The sequence below is a fragment of the Heptranchias perlo genome, chromosome 22, assembly GCF_035084215.1.
Source record: "Heptranchias perlo isolate sHepPer1 chromosome 22, sHepPer1.hap1, whole genome shotgun sequence".
Classification (NCBI taxonomy): domain Eukaryota; kingdom Metazoa; phylum Chordata; class Chondrichthyes; order Hexanchiformes; family Hexanchidae; genus Heptranchias; species Heptranchias perlo.
In genome coordinates, this window is record NC_090346.1 from 6,814,839 (window position 1) to 6,841,940 (window position 27,102).

A 27,102-nucleotide genomic window follows, 5' to 3' on the forward strand; every position below is an offset into this window, starting at 1 on the left:
TGAACAAAATTAACCAACAGCATCGGCCAGGGAAGGTACCCTGGGACTTGGGTGTCGATTGAGCTGAACTCCTCACTGTATTATCTAACTGAGCCATTGGGGGAGCTAGTGAGTCAACATTTTATTAAAACCTCAAGATACTTTCTCCTTAAAAACTTTTGTTACATAAAATAGTCTATGTCTTCAAGGGATGAAAATTCTGTGACAAATCCAAGGCACAGCCGGTGCTCGTAAATCTGTTAAGCTTTACGTGTCTAGTTTACAACATCGTGAGGAGATTTTGATTGTTTTATAGCTTAATAATGTATACAAAATATGCCACATTCCAGTAACATAGTACAAAATAAAATAACCAGCTTTTGTGGTTTAGGGTAGTTATCGAAATGCCTTGTTGGGGCACTGCTTCTATACATTGTATAATGTGTAACACTCAAATCAAAGATGTAAAATATCTATTTTGGGAGGCCCACCTTGATGAAGTATTTCTTCACTAGGGAATGGAGTGTCCATTATAATCACCTGTTGTGCCTTTGTTTTGACACCATGACCTTGATATTAACCCCCGACGACAGGAGGGAGAGGGTCGGGGGGCTAAAAATTTAAACCCGCCGCGTACTTGCCTGCTGCCATTTTCACGCCGATGGGTTGCAAGGCCTGTGAGTGTTCCATCTTGGAGAGGTGGGACACTTCATTAACATATTGCCACACTGCAATTGGGAGCCTGATTTAAATTTAACAGGAAACCCAGCAGCAAAATGGAGGCGGGAGCTGCCGACTCCAGAAGGTAAGTGCCTTTTATTGCACTCCCTGTGGGTCAGGAGGAGCAGGAGTGCTTTCCCCAGCCTCTCAAGGAAGCCACCGGCATCCCTTCTGCCAATTGCAGCCTCTCTCTCCCCCAAGCCCCGATCTCAGGCCTTCCCCCTCCCGATTGCCGGGGTCCGTCTCCAAGGGACCCCGGCTACAGTCTCCTGCCACTGGTTTTCCCGCCTGTCAATTTGGCCGGCTGCTGGCTGGGAAATGGAAGGAAAAATTTATAATGAAGTCCTGCAGTTAAATTCAGCGGGACCTCCGCGTCCCCGGCCTCTACGCGTTCTCCAACCGTTTTCGCCCTCCCCCGCAGCTCCCTGCCTCCCTGTAAATATCGGGGCCCACGGGTTTCATCTTCCATTGCTTACAACAGTTCTGACCTGATGCCGCTACATTAAAGGCAAATCTGGTGCAGTGAGATGTTGCGAGCTAGAATGGCAGAGCAGGAAATGGGTTTAGATACGACGACGAAGGAGTTTAAATTGTTTGTGATTGTAAGCGTATCTCGCCAATATTGTCACTTTGGACTATCAAAATGACGCTGGCAAACAGAAGTGTTGCAAGTTCTCCAAGGGCAGTGTCCTAGGTCCAACCATCTTCAGCTGCTTCATCAATGATCTTCCCTCCATCATAAGGTCAGAAATGGGGATGTTCGCTGATGATTGCACAGTGTTCAGTTCCATTCGCAACCCCTCAAATAATGAAGCAGTCCGAGCCCGCATGCAGCAAGACCTGGACAACATCCAGGATTGGGCTGATAAGTGGCAAGTAACATTCGTGCCAGATAAGTGCCAGGCAATGACCATCTTCAACAAGAGAGAGTCTAACCACCTCCCCTTGACATTCAACGGCATTACCATCGCCGAATCCCCCACCATCAACATCCTGGGGGTCACCATTGACCAGAAACTTAACTGGACCAGCCACATAAATACTGTGGCTACAAGAGCAGGTCAGAGGCTGGGTATTCTGTGGCGAGTGACTCACCTCCTGACTCCCCAAAGCCTTTCCACCATCTACAAGGCACAAGTCAGGAGTGTAATGGAATACTCTCCACTTGCCTGGATGAGTGCAGCTCCAACAACACTCAAGAAGCTCGACACCATCCAGGACAAAGCAGCCCGCTTGATTGGCACCCCATCCACCACCCTAAACATTCACTCCCTTCACCACCGGCGCACTGTGGCTGCAGTGTGTACCATCCACAGGATGCACTGCAGCAACTCACCAAGACTTCTTCGACAGCACCTCCCAAACCCGCGACCTCTACCACCTAGAAGGACAAGGGCAGCAGGCACATGGGAACAACACCACCTGCACGTCCCCCTCCAAGTCACACACTGTGGGAGAACCTTCACCACACGGACTGCAGCGGTTCAAGAAGGCGGCTCACCACCACCTTCTCAAAGGCAATTAGGGATGGGCAATAAATGCTGGCCTCACCAGTGATGCCCACATTCCATGAACGAATTTAAAAAAAGATTCTATGATTCTAAAACTTAGGACAAAATACCAAGAGAGGCATCTACGCAAAACCTCCTGCTCTCCCACTGTCAGTCTGCCCCCTGCCCATAGGATTCCCTCGTAGACCCTCACAGGTTCCAGGAACCTCAGCTTGAAAGCCTCTGATTTAAAGGGCTGAGGAGGGGCGGGGGCGCATTTTCTTGGTCCTGTTGCATGGCGAAGACAGGAAAATCAGGCCGGGAGGAAAGCACGCCCATAAGGCAATCCGCACGATTTTCCATCCAGCAATCCTAAACGGACGGATAACTGGGCAGGTTCCTTTATGATGGCGTGCTTCTCTCTGACTCATTTACTCATTTCTGCAACCTCTGGGCCAAGAAAATCTCCTCTTTTGACTCAAATCTCTGATTTGAAATAGTTTCAGAAATGATTGTAGGAAAGATCATGCGTACAGTGAAATATTCTGTCAGGTTAAATGATGACATCAGGCATCAAGATTGGTGCTTTTCTACGCAGAACAGCTGCCAAATTAATATGGACAACAGCATGAGCCCAAGCACCTCATGTGGCTCGCCAGCAGCACTGACCCACTGCCAGCTGTTTCCTCTCCTGTGTTACATCCTCAAACCAAGCAACACTGCAAAGATATTCCACCCCATCACAAATCTACATATAAACATTAAGAATTCCTACTGACATGGCCTGCAAAACAAAAATTCACTGTCAACCTCAATAAGTATCCGGGAATAGAATTTCAATATGAGTTTCGAAACCCTAACATCCAGCATCTCCTTATCTCACCACCTCTTCCACAACTCTCTATCCGACCTTTATGGATTGACCAACAGAAACTAACACTCACCTCCCAGCGAGAACTGATTCCATGAAAATACCCCATACAAGTTCGGCACATACAAATTCCAAAATTGAATTAAAATTTCATAAATCGTCCATTGTATTCAAGGAACTTGATTGAGGCGAATAGCATAGATGCATTTAAGGGGATGCTAGATAAGTACATGAGGGAGAAAGGAATAGCAGGATATGCTGATGGGGTTAGATGAAGAGGGGTGGGAGGAGGCTCATGTGAAGCATTTAACACCGGCATAGACCTGTTGGGCCGAATGGCCTGTTCCTGTGCTGTAAATTCTAAGTAATTCAATATTTTTTGTTAGGAATAGGGAGCAGGCCGCTGAGGTAGACTTACACCGCTCACTACAAAAGCAGTAAAAGCTGGAAACATACAGCAAGTCAGTCAGCACCTGTGGAGAGAACGGACAGTCAATGTCTTGGGTTCGTCAGAACTGAAGATTAAGAGATGAACAAGTGTAGAATCAGAAAAAGGAAGTGGGGGGGGGGAGGAGAAAAATAAAACAAAGAAACATGTAGAGGGAGTATCAGTGGAATGAGTGTTGGCTGACAGATCATCTCAGTAAAGTAATAGAAAAAAGCATTAAAGAAATTAAAGACATTAAAGAACAATGGGCGTGGGAATAGCTAAGATAGAGAGAGACTAAAAGAAAAGGTAATGGGTCTCCCCCACCCAAAATGTCAACGTATCTCCCCTCCGCCCAGACCCACAGACTTACCACACATCACCAGCAACTCCTGCTGTAAAGGAAATGGAGGATATAGCTGAAGTCTGAGATTACTGAAGTCAATGGCCTACATGAGGGTGGATACCGGGCGGGCAGTTAAAGTGGCCGCAGCACTCTGATCCCCCTGCCTTCCATTGGGTTGCAGTTTTAACCTGCTCTTTTGAGCAGGCGAGAGGAACACCCTGCTCAAGAAGGCAGCAGGGTCCTTCTTTAAATATGCAGATCGGGATCCGATGACATCATCCAGGCCCAACTGCAATTTTAACCCAAGGCTCTGTCGTGGTTTCCCCACCAGGCCAAGCTGGTGGCAAGCGCCTCCGGGACAGGAGGCCCAGAAAAGCAAGTTATTTTAAATTTTGTTTTGTTTCCTTGTGGGCCAAGAGGAGCAAGAGTGCTCCTCCGGGTACCACAAGGAAGCCTCGGGCCTTCCTTGGCCCCGGGCTTCCCTCCCCCTCCCCTTCCCCACGTGGCCCTCCCGATTCACCTCCGAAGCATTTACCTCACTGCCCATGCACCATTCCCTCGGGCCCCAGCGATGGTCTCCTGCCCCCTGAAACCCCTTCCTGCCCACCCGCCAGCTGGCGCTTCCCACTGGGTTCGGGCAGCAGATGAAGCCTGGGAGTGGGGTTGCCAACTCTGGTTGGACGTATTCCTGGAGGTTTTGTCACATGTCCTCCCGTCTCCAACTGCCCCACCCCATCAAACAGCCACCCCCCCCCCCACCCACAATCTCCAATATTTTTATAACTAATAAATAAAACAATTTTCTTTAACGCCCCAATGATTTCTCTCCCAGATTACTCGCAGCACTGTCCAGGAGATTAATCTTTAATTCCTGGAGACTGCAGGACAATCCTGGAGGGTTGGCAACCCTACCCGGGAGTTAAAATCTCCCAGGCGTCAGACCAGCCATGATCTGATCGAATGGCGGAGCAGGCTCGTGTGGCTGTATGTCCTACTCCTGCTCCTATTTCTCATGTTCTTCTGTTTATGTGGGCAATCAGCAATTTGGACTCAGTGTCATTTGCAGGTAAAAATCAACAGCAATTTAAACTTCCTGCACCCTTTGGAGTCACTGTGGCTCAGTCCTTCTGCGCTCGTGCTGCTAATCACAGGGTCCCCAAGCTTAGTGGGGCAAACATTGGAGTGGTGCAATGTGGAGGGCGATTTAGACTAAGCAGATCTGCCTGAACAAACCATAGTGCACATCAGGGGAAGAGATCACCCACTGCGCTAATTGAGCGTCAATAGGAAGAGATGAGGTAGAATGAAAATACCAAGTGTCTTGGATAAAGTGGCATTAGGTGTTTTAAAGTAAGGATCACATTTTACACACTATTTCTTCAAACTGATCCTTGGGCCTCCCCTGCTGCCATCTTTCCTCTCCCTCCCCTGACCGGCATTGGCCCTGCAAACCCCACCCCAGTACTTACCTTACGCTGGAGGCCATTCCCTTGGGCCCCCGGCTCCCACCCAACTCTCGTTCCCACCAGCCGGCCTTGACATTATTCTCGCCGGCTTCAGGAGGCAGATGTTAAAATCGGTCGGCCTCGCCTCATTCTCTTCCTCCGGGTGTGCTGCCCATTTCGGACTCCCCCCACCATGCACCGATCCCGAGTTAAAACCGGCCCCAACGTCTCATCCAAAAGATGGCACCCCTGACAGTTCAGCACTCCCTCAGTACTGCACTGAAGCATCAGCCTAGATTATCTGATCTGAGTGAGGTTCTAACCCACAATCTTCTTGACTCAGAGGTAAGAATGCTACCAGGTAGTGAGAAATGAATGCCCAGAACCTCTTGTATTTCGAGAAAAAGTGGACAATTTCAAGGGAATTATTACAACCATCACCACATGCGTGTCCCTACCACCCCCCACCAAAAAAAACACACACACAATTAGTTTTAAGATAATTGGCAAGAAATCTGGGGGAGGAAAATGGGGAGAATCTTTTTTTACGCAGCGACCTGTTCTGATCTGGAATTCACTGCCAGAAAAGGCGGTGGAAGCAGATTCAATAATAACTTTCAAAAGGGAATTGAATAAATACTTGAAAAGGAGAAATCTGCAGAGCTAGGGGGAAAGAGCATGGAAGTGGGACTAATTGGATAGTTCTTTCAAAGAGCTGGCACAGCCATGATGGGCCGAATGGCCTCCTTCTCTGCCGTATGATTCTATGATTCAATGCACAAATTTACCCTTTCGATTCACTAGAGACATTTTTTATTTAAAATTAAAAGTTATTCACTTCAATGAAACTTTGTTTTTCTGGTCAGAAGAAAGGGTTATTTAAAGTCTCTAAGGACGTGTATTTATTGAAGGATGTTAGCAAAGGCTGTTTCCTTTATGATTTGTAGTTGTAGCAATTTACGGCAAGCACCGTTTGTATTTACCTCACTTTTATCGTCTGGTTGCTGTTTTAATGATGGTGCCCGAATACATCCACCACATGGATAATTCAGCCCTTGTGAGCTGGACTCAACAGCACTGTGCAAACTGTCCACACTTCCCACTGAAAGTCAGCACATGGATCCAGTGCCTGTCTTCACGGCGCTGAAAGGGTTAAATTATGAGGACAGGTTGCATAGACTAGGCTTGTATTCCCTTGAATATAGAAGATTAAGGGGTGATCTAATTGAGGTGTTTAAGATGATTAAAGGAGTTGATAGGGTAGATAGAGAGAAACTATTTCCTCTGGTGGGGAGTCCAGAACAAAGAGCATTACCTTAAAATTAGAGATAGGCCGTTCAGGGGTGATGTCAGGAAGCACTTCTTCACACAAAGGGGAGTAGAAATCTGGAACTTTCTCCACCAAAAAACTTGTTGAGGTTGGAGGTCAATCGAAAATTTCAAAACTGAGATCGATCGATTTTTGTTGGGTGAGGGTATTAAGGGATATGGAACCAAGGTGGGTAGATGGAGTTAAGATACAGATCAGCCATTATCTAATTGAATGGCAGAACAGGCTTGAGGGGGCTGAATGATCTACTGCTGTTCCTATGTTCATACGTCGTTGAAAATCAGCTGGCTTTTCATTTACACACACTGCTATGTCATGTGGCACCCACGCAGAGCAGCTCAAAATTGAAACCATGCTGGAGAGGAGAGAAGAGTGGAGGTGTGTCTGCAACCATTCAGAGCTTCAAACAAAAATTACAGTAGATTCCAAAACGCTGGAAAATACAGCAAATAAAATGTCAAAAATATTTTTTTTATCAGGCAGAGCCTTATGCCTAGTTCCTCCTAGAAAAGAGATTCTACACTTTCAAGTGTCAGCCTTGGCTCAGTGGTAGCAGCCCTACTACTGACTCATGAAAGTTGTTGGTTCAAACCCCACTCCAGGACTTAAGCACATAATCTACGCTGACACTTCAATTCATACTGAGGGAGCACTGCAAAGTTAGAGGTGCTCTCTGTTAGATGAGATGTTAAACCGAGGCCCTGTCTGCTTGCTCATGGATATGAGAGATCCCACTGCACCATTTGAAGAAGAGCACGGTGGTATCCTGGCCAACATTTATCCCTCAACTAACAACACCAAAAACAGATCACCCGGTCATTTATCTCACTGCTGGTTTTGGGACCTTGCTGTGCGTAAGTTGGCTACTGTGTTTTTTTTTATTCGTTCATGGGATGTGGGCGTCGCTGGCGAGGCCGGCATTTATTGCCCATCCCCAATTGCCCTTGAGAAGGTGGTGGTGAGCCGCCTTCTTGAACCGCTGCAGTCCGTGTGGTGAATGTTCTCCCACAGTGCTGTTAGGAAGGGAGTTCCAGGATTTTGACCCAGCGACGATGAAGGAACGGTGATATATTTCCAAGTCGCGATGGTTTGTGACTTGGAGGGGAACGTGCAGGTGATGTTGTTCCCATGTGCCTGTTGCCCGTGTCCTTCTAGATGGTAGAGGTCGCGGGTTTGGGAGGTGTTGTCGAAGAAGCCTTGGCGAGTTGCTGCAGTGGATCTTGTAGATGGTACACACTGCAGCCATGGTGCGCCAGTGGTGGAGGGAGTGAATGTTTAGGGTGGTGGATGGGGTATCAATCAAGTGGGCTGCTTTGTCCTGGATGGTGTCAAGCTTCTTGAGTGTTGTTGGAGCTGCACTCATCCAGGCAAGTGGAGAGTATTCCATCACATTCCTGACTTGTGCCTTGTAGATGGTGGAAAGGCTTTGGGGAGTCAGCAATGATAATACATCAAAGTAATTTATTGGCTGTAAAACACTTTAGGATATTCTGAGGATATGAAAGGAGCTAAATAAATACAAATTCTTTCTTTCAATATTGCATCTGTTGCCACTGCTGTAAAACACGCTTATGAGTACTTTTGTTTTTTGTTCCTGCAATACGAATGATGGAGTCTTGGCTATACTTGCATCTTAAGGTAAAACAAGTTCGTATCCCACTGTACTTTCAGTGTAGATATTTGTTTTCACGTGTCATTGGCTTATATTTGGGGATATTTTGACTTTTTGGGGGTCTATGTTGGTTTCATGAAGCTATTGGCCAACTTTTGCTAGTTTCTAAGTTTGGTATGTGTGAATATAATGACTTAACAGACTTTTAAGTGGAGTGTCTGTCATTTTTGAGTTTTGAAAAACAAATGAAACATAAGAATTAATGTTTTGGCAACACCATCCCTTTAAGAAATGGCCTTTTTATTTTTAGACTAGATTAAATCAATCATAAACACTACATGGCTTCACTGTACAATTGGATGTATCTCTTAATATTGTAATTGTGTAAATTGTAAAAGCCACTTAAAAGTCTAAAGGTATTCACAGTGGTGAAAATATTGAATGTTCAAAAAAAAAGTTAGTTACTTCTTTAGATTTTCTTAATGTGAATTAGCTTTAGGAGCAGAGCTGAAAGGCTCCCCACCTGGAGCAATGTGCAGCCAACACAGTGTCCTCCCGCAGAGAGGTAGGAAACAGCTGCTGCCTCTCAACAGCCAGCACAGGAAATGCTCCACTCTCCTAACGCTAAGTAATGTTACAGGCATCAAAAGATACCGAGTGTTTGGGCATTCAGTCACTCTATATATACATTCGAATGCTTACTATACCACACTGCATGGTGTTTAAATCGAACCCTGCCTTATAATTACAGCTGCTGCCTTTTCATTTCGGACGCTTTGATGAATTGACAATTAGAATTGACCTTTCAATTAACATTTATATTCAATATTTTGAGATTTAAAACAAAGGCCATGGTCAATTCTTTTTTCCTGTATTATTACAACTACAATTATCAGATCTTCCTCTACACCATTGTTTGCAATTCATTGGCGCATTAAAATTCCATTGCACTGTTTGCAGGGAAGTCAGACTGAGGTTCACACCTACAGTCCCTCACACGGTGAGTTCTTTATTTTAACCGAGCCCGTATGGGGACACTGGACGGTGAGGGCAAGCCAGGGCACCAGTCATCTGAGTCGCTCCTCTTGCACACCCTCCAATGACAACAACTTGCATTTGTATAGCACCTTTAATGCAGTAAAATTGTCCCAAGGCGCTTGACAGGAGCGTTATCAGACATAAATTGATACTGAGCCACATAAAGAAATATTAGAACAGGTGACCAAAAGTTTGGTCAAAGAGGTAGGTTTTAAGGCGCGACTTAAAGGAGGAGAGAGAGATAGAGAGACGGAGAGGTTTAAGGAGGGAATTCCAGAACTTAGGGCCTAGGCGGCTGAAGGCACGGCCGCCAATGGTGGAGCAATGAAAATCAGGGATGCGCAAGAGGCCAGAATTGGAGGAGTGCAGAAATCTCGGAGTGTTGTAGGGCTAAGAGATCAGGAGGGGACGAGGCCATGGAGGGATTTGAATGCAAGGATAAGAATTTTTAAATCAAGGCATTGCCAGACTGAGAGCCAATGTAGGTCAGTTAGCACAGGGGTGATGGGTGTCACTGAACAGCACTGGACTCCCAATATCAATTAGAGGTAAAGACGTCTTTGAGCCACATGGAGCAGAAAGCTCCCAGCTACCTTCCCCAGTCTGCACTGAGTTAGTTGATCTCAACAAGGGATTCACAGCTGGCCTTAGTTCCCCTGGATTAGGACAGGGGATATTAGGTAGGATTTCTGCTCCTGATCGCCACCCGGCGACCGGTGCAATAAATGCACACGTGTGGCAGTCGGGTGAGGATACAATCAGGGTTGCTTATGTTGCCTCCTGTAGTCGAATGGCCTGCCAACATTCCAAAGCTCCCATATGAATAATGGTAATTTGAGCAAGGTGCTTGATGGTGACTGCCATCCAACGAACCTTACCCCAGCAAGAGAGGAAGGGATGGGAGATAAAAGAGCAGGGATGGGAGAAGCAGGACTCCAGTTTGTCTTCAGCTGAGGAAAAGTGTGTGAGAGGCTGTAAGGACAATGATATTAAAATAGGGAGGGGAACCACCTAACATCGAGCGTTGAGAAAACCATTAAAGCATCGAAGCACGCTCATAGAAGTCTGCATTTTATTAAAGTAAATTTATTCAAAGAAACTTAAAACATATGGTGAAGAGTTAATGCATGCCAAGGAAATCAATGGACGAGAAAGATTAACCACATGTGCCAGAGCCCACATCACTCACAGATAGTATTAACATTCAGAACTCATCACTCACTTCTCAACATGTGGCCTCTATATATTACAAATAAATATGGTGGCCTAGAAATTGGGCCACGTAGGCCTCCCTCCCCCCCTTCCAGGCTCCGACCACCAATCACAGACTCCAGGCCACCCAACCCCCGACTTCAGGCCCCCGGCCGCGGCCCACGACCAGACCCCCAGCCCCCACCCCGATCATGGACTCCAGGCCCTCCAATCCTGGACTTTTACCCTTGACCCCCCTCACGACCTCTGCCGTCGACCCCCGACACGACCCCTGACCTCAACCCCCGATCACAGACTCCAGGCCCCCCGGCCATGACCCTCGACTAGACCCCTGGCCCCACCCCGATCACGGACTCCGGGCCCTCCAACACCCGACCTATACCCTTGACCCTCAGCACGACCTCTACCCGTGACCCCCAACCCGACCCCCGATCACCGACCCCAGCTCCGACCCCTGATCGCAGACTCCAGGCCCCCTGACCTCGACCCCCGATCACCGACCCCAGCTCCGACCCTCAATCGTGCACTCCAGGCCCCTGCTCCCAATTTCCCTCCCCCAACCACTGCGACTATATGCATCTCAACCTTAACCCCCACCCGACCAGCGGGCCCGACCCGACCCCCCGGACACACTTACCTGAGGGCCGGCTCTATAACAATGAGGTCCGAGGCCCAATATCTCAGGAGCCCCAGACCTCACCATTCTGGCACAGGGTAATTACACTTTGCCCCCCGAGCTCCCAAAAATGGACACTCCTGAATTTCTAGGCCAGTATTCCTTTTTTTGGAGGGGAGAATTCTCTTCTTACGATGGTGGCTCTGTATTCATGGGCCCTTTTAAAGTTAATTAAAAAGGCTAATGGAATGTTGGCCTTTATCTCAAGGGGGCTGCAATACAAAGGGGTGGAAGTTATGTTCCAGTTGTATAAAGCTCTGGTTAGACCCCATTTAGAGTATTGTGTTCAGTTCTGGGCACCGGACCTCAGGAAGGATGTATTGGCCTAGGAGGGGGTGCAGCACAGATTCACCAGAATGATACAGGGCTAAAAGGGTTAAATTATGAGGACAGGTTGCATAGACTAGGCTTGTATTCCCTTGAATATAGAAGATTAAAGGGTGATCTAATTGAGGTGTTTAAGATGATTCAAGGATTTGACTGGGTAGATAGAGAGAAACTATTTCCTCTGGAGGGGGAGTCTAGAACAAAGAGGCATCACTTTAAAATTAGAGCTAGGCCGTTCAGTGGTGATGTCAGGAAGCACTTCTTCACACAAAGGGGAGTAGAAATCTGGAACTCTCTCCCCCAAAAAGCTGTTGAGGCTGGGGGTCAATTGAAAAATTTCAAAACTGAGATTGATAGTTTTTTGTTAGGGATTAAGGGATATGGAATCAAGGTGGGTAAATGGAGTTGAGATACAGATCAGCCATGATCTAATTGAATGGCGGAACAGGCTCGAGGGGCTGAATGGCCTACTCCTGTTCCTATGTTCCTTTGTGGCAAATCTTAGCATACACTATTATATTGATAATCCATTGCTGTTAATGCAGCCAATAGTTTTAGCCTCCCTGTGAAAATGCCACTGGCTACAACTGCTGAGACTGCCCGGAAGCAGAAACCTCTAACTTCCACTGGTGAAGTTAATTGAATAAAGATACATCAGCAGCAGCTTGAGGCCCATATCGACAACACTCTCTGCACTGAGTGTTTGATTGTTCCTTGTTACATCAATCCGGTATCAACAGCACATTGTTGTTCATGCTTCGGCAGGCAGTCCTGAGAGGTATGAAAGTGTGCTTTAAAGGACATGTCTGTGGCTAATAGAAAAGTTTTAACTGAAGTGCATCTCGTTCTGATTTTAAATATAGATTCCAGTAATGACAGTGAAATGGCAGAAATAGCGAATCTTTACTTTGTCTCAGTTTGTACCAGAGAGACTTGCCCAATATGAGTCACCTCCTTCAGGAGAGGAGAGAGGAAAGGGGAAAGGTTTTTTTGGGATGATTGAATCTTAAAAAAGATCAACTTTGTAACAAGAAACTCCTTTTCTTGTGTTCATTGAGGTGAAGGGTGTAATTACTGAGAAATGAATTATGAGCACCCAATGTCAGCATCAAGCCCTTGGGTCAGGCGTAGCATTAATTAAAGGTCCCACTACTATGCTCCAACTATGAAGCCGATCTTAATATTTGGTGCAAAAATAGGCAGTTGATGGTCAAGTGTGCCTGCCCAGTGTTGCTGCTCTGAGGCCCGAGCCATTTTGAGACCCCTCAGTCCCTCAACCAACATCACTAAAATAGATGATCTAGTCCATTATCTCATTGTTGTTTTGGGACCTTGCTGTGCGCAAATTGGCTGCCGCGTTTCCTACATTACAAGAGTGGCAGCACTTCAAAAGTACTTTATTGATTGTAAACAGCTTTGGGATGTCCTGAGGTTGTGAAAGGCGCTATATAAATGCAAGTTCATTTTGTCTTATGATGGTTTTTAGTCAAAGTTTGCTGCTGTGCTTATTTTTGGACTAACAGGAAGTGTTTTGCACCATCGACATTTCTTGGTTGATGAATCTATAGCAGGCAAATGCTGGTTCAACTGAGTGCTTGCTATTGCTAATTTGCATGAACTGCACCTTTTCCTTTTCCTTTTAATAACCTGGCTTCTCGTCAGCACTTACCTGCCAGCTGCTATCTGCCATCACCCTGACCTGCGTACGTGTGAGAGGGAAACAGGTGCACATAGAAGTGCAGAATTTCATCAAGTGAAGTGAGGCAGACAAAAGATCTTCTCCCGATTCTGGAAGCCTTGAAAGATTCTAGATGTTCTGAAGGCCTGCCTCATCATTGTGCAAAAAAAATGTCATCAATCGAAGAATTAAAGTCCAGCAGCATAAATGCTTTGTTTATATTGATACCTGGTGCCACAGCAAGACTCAATAAAGGTGATTTTGCATTGCGGTAGCACTGCCTCAATTTTAAAATGCTTATCCTCATGTTCAAATCCCTCCATAGCCTCGCCCCTCCCAATCTCTGTAACCTCCTTCAGCCCTACACCCCTCGGAGAACTCTGTATTCCTCCACTCTGGCCTCTTGTGTATCCCCCACTTCCTTCGCCCCACCAATGGTGGCCATGCCTTCAGCCGTCTAGACACTATGCTCTGGAATTCCCTTCCTAAACCACTCTGCCTCTCCACCTCTCTCTCCACCTTTAACTACCCCTTTGACCAAGTTTTTGGTCGCCTGTCCTAATATCTCCTTCTTTGGCCCGGTGTCAATTTTTGTCTGATTTACGCTCCTGTGAATTGCCGTAGGATGTTTTACAACATTAAAGTTGCTATATAAATGCACGTTGTTGTTGTTGTCGTCGTCGTCGTCGTCGTCGTCGTCGTCGTCGTCTCCCAGTGAGTGAGTCGGCCGCACTACTGAACATAAAGGTGCCTACGATTCCACTGCCTTCATTAGGGGTGCTGGTTTTAAGAGTGTGAATGCAGACACCCGTGATCTAAACCAATAAAGTGCCAACATTAAAGGCATTTTAAACGTACCTGATTTTCATAGTTCGGGCGGCAACAGAGACTTGAGCTGTGCTCGGTGTCCTGATTTGCCATCGATTCCAGGAGCTCCCCCCCCCCCCAGCCCAGTAAACACACCGAGGCGAATCCTACATATCTATGGGTTAATGCCATAACATCAGGCATTCCAGATGTCACAATCTCAATCCTTCATGCATGTGCGGTTTTCCAAATGGCACAGCTAGCTCGAGCATGTGTGAATTATCCAATTCTGAAGCCACTTTACCCAGAGCACCCTCCACTGAAGTGTCTAAACAGAGGAGAGCAGCACTCAGAGATCACAGTCCCATGACCCATACCTGGAGCCCAACGAAATGTAAAAGAGCCTTAAATAAACTTGGTGCTACAGATTGAGTGGGAATGTCCAGTTTTGTACTGATTGGCGAGACCATGCAGACGCTGCGACAACGGATGAACGGACACCGCGCAACAATCGCCAAACAGGAGGGTTCCCTCCCAGTCGGGGAACACTTCAGCAGTCATGGACATTCATCCACCGACCTTCGGGTAAGCGTACTCCAAGGCGGCCTTCGAGACACACGACAACGCAGAAATTGATAGCCAAGTTCCGCACCCATGAGGACGGCCTCAACCGGGATCTTGGGTTCATGTCACGCTACACGTTACCCCACCAGCGAACAAATGTTATCTGTTTTTAATATAACGGGTCAGTTGCTGTCTTTTCTATGTTTCTACCTCTCTATCTCTGTTTTTTTTTGTTTGTTGTTTTCTTTTTTTTTGGTGATTTGTATATTCTGAGACCTTGCAGGTAACACCTGTCTGTCTGCACACTGATTGCCTTGGCAACGGGCAGTTGAAAAAACTGTCTGTAATCACCAAGCATTGTTCTGTGAATTATAAATGCGATTTCATTTCGAGGATTTCATTTTCACATCGTTCACCTGAGGAAGGAGGAAGCCTCCGAAAGCTTGTGAATTTAAAATAAAATTGCTGGACTATAACTTGGTGTTGTAAAATTGTTTACAGTTTTGTACTGTTAGGTCTCAGGAGGAATTTTATTTGCCAACTTTCTCCTTTCCTCATCTCCTGAAGGCTGGCGTGTGGCTACATGGGTGCTGTCCAACCCTCTGGTACTTTGCAGTCTGGCATTGATGTAGAACAGCTATACAAACCAGAGGGTTGCAGGTTTGATTCCCAATCTGTGCTGTTAGTTAACCTAACATGGCCAGTAGAATGGGCATTAAAATTGGCCTCAATAGCCTGGGTTAGGCAGAAGAACATCTACCAGGGTTTCTACTCCTTGGCTTAGTGGTTGCATGCTTGCCTCTAAGTCAGAAGGTTATAGGTTCAAGCCCCACTCCAGAGATTTAAGGTTGACACTCAGTGTAATACTGAAGGAGTGCTGCATTGTTGGAGGTGCTATCTTTCAGATGAGATGTTAAACCAAGTCTACCTGTTCAGTTGGACGTTAGAGATCCCCTGGCACTATTGAGAGAAGAGTAGCGAGCTCTCTTAATGTCCTGGCCATTGATTATCCCTCAGCCAACATCACCAAGAATAGGTTCAATGGTACTTAACTCATTGCTGTTTTTGGAACTTTGCTGCGTGCAAATTGAATGTTGCACTACCCTACAAAACAACAGTGACTACACTTCAAAAGTAATTCATTGTCTGCAAAGTGCTTTGGGACGTCCTGAGGACGTGAAAGGTGCTATATAAGTTATTTCCTGATCATTATCCAGTACCCCCTTGCTGCAAAGTGCAAGTGTGTGGACATTGGAAGGGGACAGGGTTTGGCTCAACCCCACTAGCATTCACTGTCTAGGCTCATACATGAAGATTGACCACTTGGGCATTGTACTGTAAGGAGACCATTGCCCATGGAACCATAACCCAGCAGCAATCAACACCTGCAGGAGGGAATGGGGAAAAAGGGGAGAAAATGGCAAAGAAAAATAAATGTTCAACTTTTCTCTCCTCCTTTCCTAAATACACTGAGGCAGAATCGGCAATATGGTATCAGCCCTTTAGTACCTCAACAAAATGGCCATTCTAGTGCGAGGGTTGACAGACTTTTTGACTGTGGAGGGATCATAGTCGAACAGGACCCTGTTTTCACCCAATATCCGCACATGTGCACCTTTCAGATGAGGTGCAGTAACCCCGGTTGACCTTTCCTCTCCCTGACCCCAGGCTGCAAAGGCCAATTGCAGAACCCAAAGGCCATCTCGGCTGAGGTCGGCACAGACCGGGGGGATCAAGCCTCAAATAAGATAATATAAAACTGTACTGAACTACGTGGCTTGTTACCACAAGAGATGGTGCATTTCCCCACTATATCATCAGGAGAGCTGTAGGTAAGATATTTAATCCTTATGATTTATAATATGTTAACGTGTTTTCTGCCTACTCTATTTGCCGTCATGAGTTCCAGTCCTTGCATGCATTTCATGCACCATTGCTTCAGATGACACCCTTATCTCTATAAAGTATAGCTTACAACTGAGTTTTTGAATTGTTTTTAAATACCAGAACCCCTTTAAGAAGAAGTAATTCTGTCATAGTCAAGGTTCCCAGTGCAATGGAATCCGTTTCTACTATAATGGGAAATGGACTCATAGCTGGGCCCCAGCTGTTCACAATATATATCAATGATTTGGATGAGGGAACTAATTGTAACATTTCCAAGTTTGCAGACGACACAAAGCTGGGGTGGAATGTGAGCTGTGAGGAGGATGCAAAGAGGCTCCAATGTGATTTAGACAAGTTGGGTGAGTGGGCAAGAACATGGCAGATGCAGTATAACGTGGATAAATGTGAGGTTATCCACTTTGGTTGTAAAAACAGAAAGGCAGATTATCTGAATGGTGATAGATTGGGAAAAGGGGAGGTGCAATGAGACCTGGGTGTCCTTCTACACCAGTCGCTGAAAGCGAGCATTCAGGTGCAGCAAGCAGTTAGGAAGGCGAATGGTATGTTGGCCTTCATTGCAAGAGGATTTGAGTACAGGAGCAGGGATGTCTTACTGCAGTTATACAGGGCCTTGGTGAGACCACATCTGGAGTATTGTGTGCAGTTTTGGTCTCCTTATCTGAGGAAGGATGTCCTTGCCATGGAGGGAGTGCAACAAAGGTTTACCAGACTGATTCCTGGGATGGCAGGACTGAGGAGAGATTGGGTCGACTAGGCCTATATTCACTAGAACTTAGAAGAATGAAAGGTGATCTCATTCATCAACATATAAAATTCTAACAGGACTAGACAGACTAGATGCAGGGAGGATGTTCCCGATGGCTGGGGAGTCCAGCACTAGGGGTCACAGTCTCAGGATACGGGGTATGCCATTTAGAACCGAGATGAGGAGAAATTTCTTCACTCAGAGGGTGGTGAACCTGTGGAATTCTCTACCACAGAAGGCAGTGGAGGCCAAGTCATTAGATGTATTCAAGAAGGAGATAGATATATTTATTAATGCTAAAGGGATCAAGGGATAGGGGGAAAAAGCAGGAACAGGGTACTGAGCTCGACGATCAGCCACGATCATTTTGAATGGCGGAGCAGGCCCGAAGGGCCTAATGGCCTACTCTTGCTCCTATTTTCTATGTTTCTAAGACTCCACAGCATAAGAACAACAGAAGCCCCTCACCTCGAGGGTTGGGGGGGTGAGGGGTATCAGCCTGGCTTCTGAGAGCTGATTGTTATCTAATGATCTTTGTTGGAAAGTGCACAAGTGTAACTGTTGGGCGAGGATAGGTTGATATCTACTGTTGAGTAATCCGCCGACACTAATTCTCTAGCCTCACACGTGAAGAATGGCCATTTGGGCGAAATACTGGAGGACGTCTGACACGTGTGGAACTCTCCTCCAGTATCGGTGTTCAAGTGAGGGGGGGAGAAAGTTGTGAATAAGACATTAACCAGCAAAAAAAACAATGGGGTGGAAACCGGTCCTCATTGCACCTATTTTCTGGGTGGAAAACAGGGACAAAATGGACCAATTTTGTCTCACACCCAATCAACGCCCCCGTTAGAAGTGCCGCCATATTGATATTGGTGACTTTGCAGGCGTTCTGGGCAGTGCTGGCCCTGACCTCCTCAGAATTCTTAAGTGGCCCATTTAGTCACCAACGAAAAGTAATTTGTTTTGTTATAAAAAAATTTTAAAACCTTTCTGTTGTGCCAGTAGAGAGAGATAAAGTCAATTTAATTCAGCTCCCACTTCTCCTTCAGATGTTAATTGAGTCCTTTTTACACAGTGAGGTTCAGTGACTTCCTAGCCAAACTTCCCTGTGATGTCATCCACTCAAACAAAAGTATTTAATGAACAAAGATGCAAAAAAAAAATGAACATCAACGATAACTCTTTAGAGCTCATTTTTGTTTAAAGAACTGGCTCCCGCTGTAAGAGCAAAAATACTGTTGAGTCTCATTCCACTTTTCTCATTACCCAAAGCACTCCACATGAAAGTACAGCTATTTACCCTTGTTATAAAGAAAAATGATTAAGCGTGTTACTGGTTGAGTGCGCGGACTGCAGAGATAAGCAGACTTCAAACTGGAGTGATATAAATGGGGTGCAAACACTTTAATAGAAATAAAGAACAATACAAAGAAGATCTTGAAAGATAGGGTTTGTACATTGTCGAGTTTCACAATGTCTATACTTCCAAACCATAAAGTCAGAACGCCAGTAATACTAGTATTGGTGTAAACATCTGCAACTTGGAATACTGCTTCACAAGGACCTGCGAGACTAATCATTTCAGAGTTTGCCTCAAGCCATTTTGTCGCTGCTGCTTTGCAGGTATAAACTGCAGAATTCTTGTGCATACAACCTTTAGGCTTTTAGCATCCAAGCTTGCATCACCTACTCCCTTTTTGATTTACCTTGTCTTCTTCCCTACTCTTTTAGTCTTGACGGTGTCATGCACTGTGGGCCTTGACCCTTCTCCTAAGTTTTTCAGTAACAACAACAACTTGCATTGATATAGCGCCTTTAACATAGTAAAACGTCCCAAGGCGCTTCACATGAGCGGAATCAGACAAAAATTGACACCAAGCCAAAGAAGGAGACATTAGGACAGTTGACCAAAAACTAGATCAAAGAGTTTGGTTTTAAGGATGGACTTAAAGGAAGAGAGAGAGGTTTAGGGAGGGAATTCCAGAGCTTGAGGCCTAGGCAGCTGAGGGCACGGCCGCCAATATTGGGGCAAAGGGAGTGGGGAATGCACAAGAGGCCAGAGTTGGAGGAATGCAGAGGGTTGTAGGGTTGGAGGAGTTTACAGAGATAGGAGGGAATTGAACACAAGGATGAGAATTTTAAATTCGAGGCATTGGCAGACCAGGAGCCAAAGTAGGTCAGCGAGCACAAGGCTGATGGGTGAACGGGATGGTGATAGTAGATACAAAAGTGAGGCCATTTTCTAAAGCAGTATTGATGACCCAAATTCCCTTCCACAGCTTTTATATAATGCATTGATGCACATAACAACAATATCCCATCGTACTGAGTCAGCTGATTGCAATGGTTTTTGGTAAACATGACTAAGTGCATATGGCTGAAAGTGCTACTGGAGTCTACCCTGCACTGATCAGACCTCATCTGGAGTATTGTGTCCAGTTCCTTAGCAAGGATATACTGGCCTTGGAAGGAGTCCAGAGATGATTCGCCAGGATGATAGCTGAGATGAAGAGTTACCATGGGACACTGGGTAAATGTGCATTATATTCTCCAGAGATTAGCAGGTTAAAGGGTGATCTGATTGAGATGTTTAAAGTAAATGAAGGATTTGACAGGATAGATAGAGTGCGACTCTTCCCTGAAAAGGAATCCAGAATCCAGAGCAAGAGGACACAAGAGAACAATAGAAATTAGAACTGTGCCAGTTAAAAGTGAACCAGAAAAACTTCACACCAAAGGGTTGTGAGAATTTGGAATGCACTGCCCCAAAAGGCCATAGATTCAGAATCAATTGAGTTGTTTAAAGGAAGATAGATCCTTAATTGGGAAGTAAAAGCATTAAGGGATATGGAAAAAGGCAGGGAATTGATATTTTTAAAAGCTACATCTGCCATGGTTAACAAAACGGTGGAGCAGGCTTGAAGGCTGAATGACCTACCGCTGTTCTCATGAATATAGTAAGTGCTGTGAACATAGACTGTGAACAGAGCCAAGACTGGAACACGTTCAACATGAAGTGGATCATTAAAAGTACATTCAGAAGAATTAAGAAATATAAACGGGACATAAAATAAAGAACAATGAAAAATATGGTATCAGAAATATGTAGGAGATTGGGAAACAAACATTTTTTTGACCCATTGTTTTTTAAGTGCGGGTCTATTGATTTATTTTAAAATAGTGCTTCCCCAATGATTTAGTTGGTAAATGCAATGCCCAGTGTGGAAATGAGCCATTCAGAGAGTGAAAGTCCCAGATTTGATCTCTCGTTTGTGTTGAGTCAAAGTGATTTCTACCCAATCAGTGGCAGTGACCCTAAGGTGGGAAGGGGAACAAGCGGCCAGGTTTCCTGCTCCTCTTCGCTATCCAGTAACCACTGCTGGAAATGTGGAAGGACGGTGGGTGGAAACAGGATTGGGCTCAGCTGCGATGCCTCCATAGTCAAATAGGCTACTGACCCTCACTGTCCAAGTTCACACATGAAGAATTGCCACTTGAACAAGGTAAAGGAGAATATCTATTGTCTTAGAGCTGAATCCCAGGGTGAATCACTACCTTCAGGAGAGAATGGAAGAAAATTGGAAATGGTGATTGTTTTATTTGGCCTTGTTTATCTTGGAGGGATTCTCTTGGGAAACTAGAAGTCTGAAGGACTATTTGAACTGGAGGAGTGACACTTCATGGCATTGTTTGCTAGTTCTGTTCTCTTTTGTCATAGGAAGTCGATTCACCTTCATATTTAAAAATAAAACAAAAATCAGTTTAGGAGATGTACTTTAAATACAATCAGGATTATTCTAGGTTCCTTGAATTATTATTAAGTCTTGCACAGAAGCCTTGCTGTGTGACTGACTGTCCGGAAATACAGGTCCAGACACCCATGATGAATCTTCCTCACTTTTCTTTGTAAAAGAAATCGGTGCATCATACTTAAACTTTAGAGACACAGAAATAGCTTTTACTAATTCTATTACTTCTTACATATGTGGATATTCTTGACAAAATATGTTCTGTATCGTAATATTGGATTGAAGAGGTTACTTACAGAAATCATCCAGTGTGCAGCAGGCATAAATCAACCCGAGCTTTCTTGGCACTTTCTGCTGAATAAATCATCAAGTATTACTCACAGTTACATGATTAAAACCACTTGGCACCAGCCAACTTTGTATCTTTACTTCCTAATGCTTATTAAAAAAAACCTCATCTTCCCCTGTGAAGTCCTAGTTACTGTATTGCCATGGATTTATATTTGCTGTTAGCTTGCGGCAAAATTGCATTGCTCTTGTGAGTGGGTAGTTAATGGTACCAAGTCACTTTTAGTTTTATTTTGGAAATAAAAGCTCCCACTTCAAAATCCTCCAGTGGCTCGGTTGGTGAATGCGCTGCCCATTGTGGAACCCAGTCTCGCAGAACAGGAAAGCCCCTGGTTCTGATCCTCGGCCTCTGCTGAGTACTCTGACTGTGGCTGGGCTGCTGCAGTTGGCCTTGGTGCCCCCAGCTTTCGCAATGGGTAAAGTCTGCCAGGATTTCAATTCTACTGTTCCTTCACAGGCCAGTTCGAATTGCCTTGGAGATAGAGAGAGAGAGAAAGAAAGTCCACCTGAGAGAGCAGTCTGGGCCTTAGTTTAACGTCACATCCGACGGTGCTGCACAGAAGTGTCAGCCTAGGATACGTGCTCAAGTCTCTGGAGTAGGACTTGAACCCGCAGCCTTCTGACTCAGAGGCAAGATTGCTACCGACTGAGCCATTGCTGACACCTATAGGAGCTGAAAGGCGGCTAATGTAAAAAATAATCCCGCTTTCTGCGTTTCCACTCTGCCATTCCCAATCTGGCAAGAGTACGTTAAAATTGCATGACTCCAACACTCTTTTAGACACCATTCTCAAGCTTCTGTTTCCATCCAAACTGACATTTTCCGCGTGGGAGAGCTTGTAGTTCTTCTTTGAGATGACTGGTAAGACACGCAGATGGTGGGCTGGGCTGCTCAGGACTGATTACAGTCAATGATACTTGGCCCAAATGAAGGAGGACCTATCCGTGTGTCCACCATTTTGAAGGCGCAGATGCGTGAGGCAATGATGATTTTAGTCTTGCCTGCTTTTACATTTTTCATTTCAGTGTGAAAAGTGCCACTTAAGACACTCTTCATCCCTTGAAGGTTATCTTACTCTGTCAGATACATAGGAATCTCAGTTGCATTAAACAAATGAGAAGTGCAGTTTCGATCAAGCTACAAAGCAGGGAGCAAGCTTTGAGCACTGCCAAACTGACTCTGGTTCATTCTACCTGCTCATTGCCTATTGTCATAATGATCACATATTAACTGCATTGGAGGGTTCAATTACTGTTCCAGCTTTCGATTATCGCAGCTGACAAGTAGTTTTTAAGGAGCACCATGTTCATTTAGACACAATGTCAGTTCTTTGGCCTTTTCATACATATTCAATAAGATAAACCTTTTTTCCTGAGAATTTATTTTTTGCATGTGGCAGATTCAAATAAGGTTGAACATGAGACTTTTCTGGATACCCCATTGACGTGGTTGGTAAATACATGCCACGTCAAACCCACGTTCCATCCACGACTTGTGCTGAGTTAGATGGCAGTTGGGCTACAACTTTCCTCAGTGTTCCCAGGTCAGGGAGGGGAACAGTTAGCCAGAGTGCCTGCTCTTGATTGTTCATTGCCTTCCAACATCAGCCAAGTCTGAGGATAGATAGTGAGAGCCCAACCCAGTCCTGTCCTCATCCAGTCCTGTCCTCACCCAGTCCTGTCCTCACTCAGTCCTGTCCTCATCCAGTCCTGTCCTCACCCAGTCCTGTTCTTACACAGTCAGTCCTCACTCAGTCTTGTCCTCACTCAGTCCTGTCCTCACTCAGTCCTGTCCTCACTCAGTCTTGTCCTCACTCAGTCCTATCCTAACCCAATGGGCACAAGTACTTCTGTCTCTGTCCTTATTTTTCTCCTTATCTTGTTCCCATTCTCTATCCCTAAATTCCCCATTCTTAATCATCCCACTCCAGGGACTTGAGCACATAACCTAGGCTGACACTCCTTTCGTTAATTTTACCTAAGTTACTCCACCTCCATCACTGCTGAATGTGCCCTTCGTCCACCTACACCGCCAGCTAAATCTTAACCTCCAAATAAAAATTAAACTATAGGATTAATGCAATAAAGAATAACAAGTTTGTGAGTAATTCAATCTGTAGGTTCTTCTGACGTTCATGCCTGACTCTCAGAGTTTATGATGTCATCTGAACTGCTCGATTGAATTTCTGCCTGGTAACTCACCCCTGGCTATCTATTATCCTGTATTTATTCGGGGGAACTGAAAATAAAGAACGACATTCTATACAGGCCTGCAATTCCACTGTGAAATATTTGGCTCAGGATTTCAAGGAGATCAGTCTTGTGGTGTTTCATGTTACATATGAGACAGCGAAACACTGCACCGACCTATCGGGATGTATAAAATCCAGGGATAATCTTACAATCTGTTTTCCCTCCATTATGAGATTCATAAGTCACATTATTCATGAGAGATCCACAGGACTGGAGTTAACCCTTAGAGTACTTCAGCAGCATTGTGATTTAGCAATAAAATCAAAATCAAACCTTTGTACTTGAACAAAAACAGTTACAGGAGTGGCAGGGGGCAGAAACACAGAGCTGTACAGCCATTTTTTTTTGTAAACTTTTATTCCCCTATTTTTAAAATGTATCTTTCTTTCTTGCTCTCGGGGTGAGGGACTGGGGAGACCAGCCTACGTATTGGGACTTTATTCAGTGCCATTTATGAGGCAGCCATTAGCAGGTGCCCAAGAGTAGTCCAGGGTGACTATCTGGTTTATTTCCTTCCCCTGCCCCTCAACGCCCACCACCATCCTGTGGAGTGGCTTCCAGATTCTGTACTTCCATCATTGACCCACAAAGATTAGGGTTTCTATCGTGTCAGAAATGGCAGCTGCAAACCCACCGTTTGTTTCTCACTGCCTTCAGAAGGGGAGGAGAGATAACCAGAATGCTGAGGTAGGATTCCATTGGCATTAGCAGCCCAAGCGGCCGTTCCTCATGTGTGAACCTAGATATTCAACAACATCACAACAAAACCTGATCCTATTCTCATCTGACATCCACATTGATAATGAAATTTGCTGGTGACACTAAATTGGCAGGTAAGGCAAATTGTGACAGGGACTGTGAAAGGCTATGGGAGGTTATAGATTGGCTACCAATTTGGGCAGATGGGAGGCTGGTGCGGTTCAATGTAGAAAAATATGAGTTTACGCAGCGAGTTGTTCTGATCTGGAATGCGCTGCCTGAAAAGGTGGTGGAAACAGATTCAATTGTAACTTTCAAAAGGGAATTGGATGAAAGTGATGGAAGGTGTCGTCGACAGTACTATCAAGCGGCTCTTACTGACCAATAACCTGCTCACCGATGCTCAGTTTGGGTTCCGCCAGGACCACTCAGCTCTAGACCTCATTACAGCCTTGGTCCAAACATGGACAAAAGGGGTGAATTCCAGAGGTGAGGTGAGAGTGACTGCCCTTGACATCAAGGCAGCATTTGACCGAGTGTGGCACCAAGGAGCCCTAGTAAAATTGAAGTCAATGGGAATCAGGGGGAAAACTCTCCAGTGGCTGGAGTCATACCTAGCACAAAGGAAGATGGTAGTGGTTGTTGGAGGCCAATCATCTCAGCCCCAGGACATTGCAGCAGGAGTTCCTCAGGGCAGTGTCCAAGGCCCAACCATCTTCAGCTGCTTCATCAATGACCTTCCCTCCATCATATGGTCAGAAATGGGGATGTTCGCTGATGATTGCACAGTGTTCAGTTCCATTCGCAACCCCTCAGATAATGAAGCAGTCCGAGCCCGCATGCAGCAAGACCTGGACAACATCCAGGATTGGGCTGATAAATGGCAAGTAACATTCGTGCCAGACAAGTATCAGGCAATGACCATCTCCAACAAAAGAGAGTCTAACCACCTCCTCTTGACATTCAACGGCATTACCATCGCCGAATCCCCCACCATCAACATCCTGGGGGTCACCATTGACCAGAAACTTAACTGGACCATCCATATAAATACTGTGGCTACAAGAGCAGGTCAGAGGCTGGGTATTCTGCAGCGAGTGACTCACTTCCTGACTCCCCAAAGCCTTTCCACCATCTACAAGGCACAAGTCAGGAGTGTGATGGAATACTCTCCACTTGCCTGGATGAGTGCAGCTCCAACAACACTCAAGAAGCTCGACACCATCCAGGACAAAGCTTGATTGGCATCCCATCCACCACCCTAAACATTCACTCCCTTCACCACCGGCGCACAGTGGCTGCAGTGTGTACCATCCACAGGATGCACTGCAGCAACTCGCCAAGGCTTCTTCGACAGCACCTCCCAAACCCGCGACCTCTACCACCTAGAAGGACAAGAGCAGCAGGCACATGGGAACAACACCACCTGCACGTTCCCCTCCAAGTCACACACCATCCCGACTTGGAAATATATCGCCGTTCCTTCATCGTCGCTGGGTCAAAATCCTGGAACTCCCTTCCTAACAGCACTGTGGGAGAACCTTCACCACACGGACTGCAGCGGTTGAAGAAGGCGGCTCACCACCACCTTCTCAAGGGCAATTAGGGATGGGCAATAAATGCCGGCCTCGCCAGCGACACCTACATCCCATGAACGAATAAAAAAAAACTTGAAAAGGAAACAATTGCTGGGCTATGGGGTAAGAGCAGGGGAGTGGGACTAATTGGATAGCTCTTTCAAAGTGGGCCTAATGGGCTCCTCCTGTGCTGTATGATTCTATGACTACATTTTGGAAGTAAGAATAGGGAAAGAAAATACACCTTAAATGGTAAGAGTTTGAATGGAGTAGAGGAGCAGAGGGACCGCGATGTTCAAATCCGCAGGTCATTAGAGGTGGCAGTGAAAGCATACAAGGCCATGAAAAGGTAAAGGTAATCCCTGGTTTTAATATCTAGAATAGAAATGTTGAGCTTGTGCAAAACCTTAGTTAGACCGCTGTTGGAATATTGTATACAGTTCTGATCACTCCATTTTACGAAAGATATAAAAGTGATGGAAAAGATGCTTTGTAGATTTACCAGAATGTTGCTATGGGTGAAAGGTTACAGTTATGATGAGAGACTTGCGAAGTTAAGCTCTTTTCACTTGAGCTGAAAAGGTTAAGGGGTTACCTAATAGACATCTTCAAAATTATGAAGGGTTACGATAAGGTAACTAGTGATAGATTGTTTTTACTGGTCAGCAAGACAGTAACAAGAAGGAACAAATTTATGATAAACACAAAAAATCATTAAACGACAGCCTTGAAAAAATTGTTTTGCACAGAGGATAGTTAGAAAGTGGAATTTTTTCCCACAAACTCTTATTTGTGCAGAATCCAGAAATTAATTTAAAAGGAAATTGGATAATGCTTGAAAGAGGGAAATATTAAAAGGGACGGAGAGCGAGCAGGGAAGTGAGACTTGATGAGTTGGCTCACATGGAGAAAATCACCGATGTGGACTTTAACGGGCCAAATACAGGTGTAGATTCATAGATTGTTTTTGTGCTGTAACAACCCATGATTCTATATGTGTATGTTCTAGCAGGAGCTGCTGACTAGTTATCAGGAGTGGGAATACCAGCTAATCTTTCCACTTGATTGAGATGGGGAGCGGTCACTGTTCTTACCTGTCTATAGATGGCTCTCTGTTGCTGGTCTGCTTTCTTCTTCTGGGAAGTTATTTGTTCTGGGCGAGTCCCCAACAGTGGGTCCATAATCTTTGTTTCAAAAGAAATTCCAATCAATTCCATGTCATTTTATTGGATTATGTTACATTGTGATGTACCATAAATAAATTATTTGCAGCGGGCATTCAAATGATTGCTCATTAT

General features: G+C 45.4%; 1 long non-coding RNA gene across 2 annotated transcripts in view; it reads right to left on the bottom strand.

Moving 5' to 3' along the window:
* LOC137340853 (uncharacterized) overlaps positions 1-27,102 on the bottom strand; it is a 27,682-nt gene extending 580 nt beyond the window's left edge. The window contains exons 1-2 of one of the 2 annotated variants that reach the window (XR_010966885.1): positions 26,899-27,102; positions 21,224-21,278 (exon numbers count right to left, since the gene is read on the bottom strand). This is a non-coding gene — a long non-coding RNA (uncharacterized lncRNA). Of the gene's footprint in view, positions 1-21,223; positions 21,282-26,898 lie in introns of both variants that reach the window. The other variant, XR_010966886.1, reaches the window with a different exon arrangement.